Genomic DNA, 7,091 nt, shown 5'->3' with positions numbered 1-7,091 from the left:
TATTCAATTTCTGAAAATATGAAAAAGGAATTATGTTCGCTATTTTAAATTTTGTTTGAAGTTGATTTAGATTTTTGACAAACCTATTTCAACTTTTTAATATTTTATCATCGATATCTAGGAAATACTTTTTACTATTCTATAAAACAACGAGCGATAGTGATCATTAATCTCCAATCCTTCCTGATTAAATAACTTTCTGAATAAGAGATATTGGTCTATAAATAAATTAGTTACAAGAGGAACATAAGCAATAAGGTTTTGAGCCGGTGTTGTGTCATCTGATATCCACGTATCCTAAGACATCCCATCTTTATCTGCGCATGCGCGGAACCCGATGTTTACAAACACAGTGTTGATATCGTAGTTTGTCCATGCAAGATGGCGGCAAGACAGCATGGCAGCTTTTATGGGAAACGGCCAAATTCAAGAATGACATCGACCCCATAATTCAGATAGCCTACCATTAAATGGAGAGAATCCGAGAAAAATGACCATGAATCAGAAGAGTGTAGGTCATCTCATTTATCACATATACTGACATACAAGGGGTGTAGGTTATCTCATTTATCACATTTACCGACACACAAGGAAGGTTATCTCATTTATCACATTTACCGACATACAAGAGGTGCGGGTTATCTCATTTATCACATTTACCGACATACAAGAGGTGCGGGTTATCTCATTTATCACATTTACCGACATACAAGGGGTGCAGGTTATCTCATTTATCACATTTACTGACATACAAGGTTTCAGTTTACCTCATTTATCACATTTACCGACGTACAAGGAGTTTAGGTTATCTCATTTTTCACATTTACTGACATACAAGGGTATGCGGTGGCTGAATGATTAGCGTGCGGCGCCAGCATTCATCACACCATGAACAATGTCGATTCGAATCCCTACGCTACCACCTGGGATTCTTTAGTCACCGCCAAGTGGTTTAAGACTACCCACAGGCTGTCCAGAAGCCCACCTATCATCCCGGATTCTAGAAGAAACCGCACAAGCAAATAAAAAATTAGTTCCAGGGGGCAGCATGAGCCAAGCATAAATAGCGCCACTATAAAAATTGCCTGCGCCATGACGGGCTTGGGCAGACCACCAGGCCCATGAAGAAAGCCTACCGGCGCTATAGGCTGAGATGTAAACAAAAAAAAAGTTACCTCATTTATCACATTTACCGACAAACAAGGGCTGTAGGGTACCTCATTTCTCACATTTACCGACATTCAATAGGTGTAGGGTATTTCATTAATCACATTTACCGAGATACAAGCGGTGCAGGTTATCACATTTATCGACTTATAAGGGGTGTAGGTTAGGTTATCTCATTTATCACATTTATCGACTTATAAGGGGTGTAGGTTATCTCATTTATCACATTTACCGACGTACAAGGGGTGTAGGTTACCTCATTGATCACATTTACCGACATACAAGGGGTGTAGGTTATCTCATTTATCACATTTACCGACGTACAAGGGGTGTAGGTTACCTCATTGATCACATTTACCGACGTACAAGGGGTGTAGGTTATCTCATTTCTCACATTTACCGACATACAAGGGGTGTAAGTTATCTCATTTCTCACATTTACCGACATACAAGGGGTGCAGGTTATCTCATTTCTCACATTTACCGACATACAAGGGGTGTAGGTTATCTCATTTATCACATTTACCGACATACAAGGGATGTAAGTTATCTCATTTATCACATTTACCGACATACAAGGGATGTAGGTTACCTCATTTATCACATTTACCGACATACAAGGGATGTAGGTTACCTCATTTATCACATTTACCGACATACAAGGGGTGTAGGTTATCTCATTTATCACATTTACCGACATACAAGGGATGTAGGTTATCTCATTTATCACATTTACCGACATACAAGGGATGTAGGTTAACTCATTTATCACATTTACTGACATACAAGGGGTGTAAGTTATCTCATTTATCACATTTACCGAGATACAAGGGGTGCAGGTTATCTCATTTATCACATTTACCGGCGACATACAAGGGGTGTAGGTTACCTCACTTATCACATTTACCGACATACAAAGGGTAAAAGTTATCTCATTTATCACATTTACCGACATACAAGGGATGTAGGTTACCTCATTTATCACATTTACCGACATACAAGGGATGTAGGTTATCTCATTTATCACATTTACCGACATACAAGGGGTGTAGGTTATCTCATTTATCACATTTACCGACATACAAGGGATGTAAGTTATCTCATTTATCACATTTACCGACATACAAGGGATGTAGGTTACCTCATTTATCACATTTACCGACATACAAGGGATGTAGGTTATCTCATTTATCACATATACCGACATACAAGGGATGTAAGTTATCTCATTTATCACATTTACCGACATACAAGGGATGTAGGTTACCTCATTTATCACATTTACCGACATACAAGGGATGTAGGTTATCTCATTTATCACATATACCGACATACAAGGGGTGCAGGTTATTTCATTTATCACATTTACCGACATACAAGGGGTGTAGGTTACCTCATTTATCACATTTACCGATATACAAGGGGTGTAGGTTATCTCATTTATCACATATACCGACATACAAGGGGTGCAGGTTATTTCATTTATCACATTTACCGACATACAAGGGATGTAGGTTACCTCATTTATCACATTTACCGACATACAAGGGGTGTAGGTTATCTCATTTATCATATATACCGACATACAAGGGATGTAAGTTATCTCATTTATCACATTTACCGACATACAAGTGGTGCAGGTTATCTCATTTATCACATATACCGACATACAAGGGGTGCAGGTTATTTCATTTATCACATATACCGACATACAAGGGGTGCAGGTTATCTCATTTATCACATATACCGACATACAAGGGGTGCAGGTTATCTCATTTATCACATATACCGACATACAAGGGGTGCAGGTTATCTCATTTATCACATTTACCGACATACAAGGGGTGCAGGTTATCTCATTTATCACATATACCGACATACAAGGGGTGCAGGTTATTTCATTTATCACATTTACCGACATACAAGGGGTGCAGGTTATTTCATTTATCACATTTACCGACATACAAGGGGTGCAGGTTATTTCATTTATCACATATACCGACATACAAGGGGTGCAGGTTATTTCATTTATCACATTTACCGACATACAAGGGGTGCAGGTTATTTCATTTATCACATATACCGACATACAAGGGGTGCAGGTTATTTCATTTATCACATATACCGACATACAAGGGGTGCAGGTTATTTCATTTATCACATATACCGACATACAAGGGGTGCAGGTTATCTCATTTATCACATATACCGACATACAAGGGGTGCAGGTTATCTCATTTATCACATTTACCGACATACAAGGGGTGCAGGTTATTTCATTTATCACATTTACCGACATACAAGGGGTGCAGGTTATCTTATTTATCACATTTACCGACATACAAGGGGTGCAGGTTATTTCATTAATCACATTTACCGAGATACAAGCGGTGCAGGTTATCACATTTATCGACTTATAAGGGGTGTAGGTTAGGTTATCTCATTTATCACATTTACCGACTTATAAGGGGTGTAGGTTATCTCATTTATCACATTTACCGACGTACAAGGGGTGTAGGTTACCTCATTGATCACATTTACCGACATACAAGGGGTGTAGGTTATCTCATTTATCACATTTACCGACATACAAGGGGTGTAGGTTACCTCATTGATCACATTTACCGACGTACAAGGGGTGTAGGTTATCTCATTTCTCACATTTACCGACATACAAGGGGTGTAAGTTATCTCATTTCTCACATTTACCGACATACAAGGGGTGCAGGTTATCTCATTTCTCACATTTACCGACATACAAGGGGTGTAGGTTATCTCATTTATCACATTTACCGACATACAAGGGATGTAAGTTATCTCATTTATCACATTTACCGACATACAAGGGATGTAGGTTACCTCATTTATCACATTTACCGACATACAAGGGATGTAGGTTACCTCATTTATCACATTTACCGACATACAAGGGGTGTAGGTTATCTCATTTATCACATTTACCGACATACAAGGGATGTAGGTTATCTCATTTATCACATTTACCGACGTACAAGGGGTGTAGGTTACCTCATTGATCACATTTACCGACATACAAGGGGTGTAGGTTATCTCATTTATCACATTTACCGACATACAAGGGATGTAGGTTACCTCATTTATCACATTTACCGACGTACAAGGGGTGTAGGTTACCTCATTGATCACATTTACCGACATACAAGGGGTGTAAGTTATCTCATTTATCACATTTACCGACATACAAGGGATGTAGGTTACCTCATTTATCACATTTACCGACATACAAGGGATGTAGGTTATCTCATTTATCACATTTACCGACATACAAGGGGTGTAGGTTATCTCATTTATCACATTTACCGACATACAAGGGATGTAAGTTATCTCATTTATCACATTTACCGACATACAAGGGATGTAGGTTACCTCATTTATCACATTTACCGACATACAAGGGATGTAGGTTATCTCATTTATCACATATACCGACATACAAGGGATGTAAGTTATCTCATTTATCACATTTACCGACATACAAGGGGTGTAGGTTATCTCATTTATCACATTTACCGACATACAAGGGGTGTAGGTTATCTCATTTATCACATATACCGACATACAAGGGATGCAGGTTATCTCATTTATCACATTTACCGACATACAAGGGGTGTAGGTTACCTCATTTATCACATTTACCGACATACAAGGGGTGTAGGTTATCTCATTTATCACATATACCGACATACAAGGGGTGCAGGTTATCTCATTTATCACATTTACCGACATACAAGGGGTGTAGGGTACCTCATTTATCACATTTACCGACATACAAGGGGTGTAGGTTATCTCATTTATCACATTTACCGACATACAAGGGATGTAAGTTATCTCATTTATCACATTTACCGACATACAAGGGATGTAGGTTACCTCATTTATCACATTTACCGACATACAAGGGATGTAGGTTATCTCATTTATCATATATACCGACATACAAGGGATGTAAGTTATCTCATTTATCACATTTACCGACATACAAGGGGTGCAGGTTATCTCATTTATCACATATACCGACATACAAGGGGTGCAGGTTATTTCATTTATCACATTTACCGACATACAAGGGGTGCAGGTTATCTCATTTATCACATATACCGACATACAAGGGGTGCAGGTTATCTCATTTATCACATTTACCGACATACAAGGGGTGCAGGTTATTTCATTTATCACATTTACCGACATACAAGGGGTGCAGGTTATCTTATTTATCACATTTACCGACACACCTCATTTACCTCATTTACTGACATACAAAGGGTGCAGGAAGAAACTTTCATATTTCAAGCAATTTTTATATTCAAAACATACGTCAACATTTACTTTTAAATAGAAAAAGAAAAAACTCAGGTGGGACATATCGCGATAGGCAGTCGACAAAGACACAGTACCGTGTCGCAAAGGACATGTTTCCGGTTCTGGGAAGACCCTAGAAATGCAATGTGCCACGCACCAAAGATAACGTAGTGCACATATTACGTCCTATAAATGGCTAGTTGACTGGATATTGGAGAGATTTCTCAAATTCTTCTCATCTCACGGGGAGAAGCCATCATTAGCTCGTGACGTCATGGGGGAGGCGGTTGCTGAACGGATAGCCAGACGGCCCCTCGTTCAGGAGGATGCGAGTTCAATCCCCGACCGGTGCCACCAAGCTGGGATTTTTCAGCCGCCGCCGAGTGGCTTAAAACTACCCACATGCTGTCCAGAAGACCACCAATCAACCCGGACTCTAGATTCTAGGATTAAAGATTAGCTCCGGGAGGGCAGCATGAGCCAATGCAAGATGGCGCCACTATAAACACTCGCCTGCGCCAGAACGGGCTGGGCCGACCATCAGGCCCCACCGGCAAGAAGCCTTGGACCGACCATCAGGATCCACCGGGAAGAAGCCTACCGGCGCAATAGGCCAAGACATAGAAAAAAAAAAAAAATCGGGCTTAAGCGGAGTACAGCAGACGACAGTACCAGTGTTGTGTCCATTGTTAATTTATCAGCCATGGTCAATCCAGCTCCAAACTGCGCCCAACAGGTAAGTTAAGGTGCTTACAGAACATATGAAGAATGTTGGAAATATGTTATATTATTAAAATGGGAGTGAAATCAACCGATTCGCCTCTGCTCTGCAGAAAATAGTTGAGTTCACGATTAAAAGTTAGTCCGAGGGGGAACTATAGATAATTATCAAGGTTGAATTTATATTAGTATTATGGAAACTTACCTAGCCTGACCTAGAGAAAACAATGGCCCTGGAACGTCAGAAAGAGAAAATCAACGCCTGGAGATGAATAAGAAGAAAACGAATGCAGACCAATATTTTATAATCAGAGGCCGTGACAGTAGAGAGAATAGTTGAGTTCACGATGAAAAGTTAATCCGAGGGGAAACTAAAGGAAATTACTACAGGATTCATTAGCACAGATAGAAATATCTTACGTGGAGTACTTTTGTCCGTATATATATATATATATATATATATATATATATATATATATATATATATATATATATATATATATATATATATATATTTATTTATATAATCTTGCACATTGGCACTAATCACCAACGACTGCGGGTTACGTCTCCAGGCATTGCTAGACACTAGAAACATACACCACAACACGAAATTTCGGAGTAACACAAAGTTGGCGGCCTGCTGACTGTATCGTGACGTCACGACCAATCAGCACCCGTTTCCAGGTCACGTGATTTTTCCTCAACTTTAATCCATATTTTATACCACATTTACTATTTTACATGAAGAAAAAATAGTACCAAAACTGAATTTAGGGCCTAATTTATCCATACAGACAGAATTTGAAATAAATATGTTGAACGGAAACATGTCCATTCATCCACCCTTTGTTTGTAAACAAATC

The 7,091-nt window shown here is 39.1% G+C and overlaps 1 long non-coding RNA gene across 8 annotated transcripts; it reads left to right on the top strand.

Annotated features, from left to right (window-relative positions):
• The first annotated feature begins 661 nt into the window (after window positions 1-661).
• LOC127008512 (uncharacterized) lies at window positions 662-5,431 on the top strand. 8 transcript variants are annotated; one of them, XR_007761106.1, is made up of 5 exons: window positions 662-755; window positions 2,926-3,227; window positions 3,396-3,479; window positions 5,240-5,281; window positions 5,324-5,422. It is a non-coding gene; the product is annotated as an uncharacterized LOC127008512 (long non-coding RNA). The 8 variants fall into 8 exon arrangements; XR_007761108.1 differs by having other exon boundaries at window positions 3,438-3,479; window positions 5,324-5,421; XR_007761103.1 differs by having other exon boundaries at window positions 2,926-3,269; window positions 3,438-3,479; window positions 5,324-5,420.
• Window positions 5,432-7,091: the final 1,660 nt, after the last annotated feature.

Source organism: Eriocheir sinensis, chromosome 38 (assembly GCF_024679095.1).
Source record: "Eriocheir sinensis breed Jianghai 21 chromosome 38, ASM2467909v1, whole genome shotgun sequence".
NCBI lineage: Eukaryota > Metazoa > Arthropoda > Malacostraca > Decapoda > Varunidae > Eriocheir > Eriocheir sinensis.
This window is presented reverse-complemented; position numbering and strand designations above follow the sequence as displayed.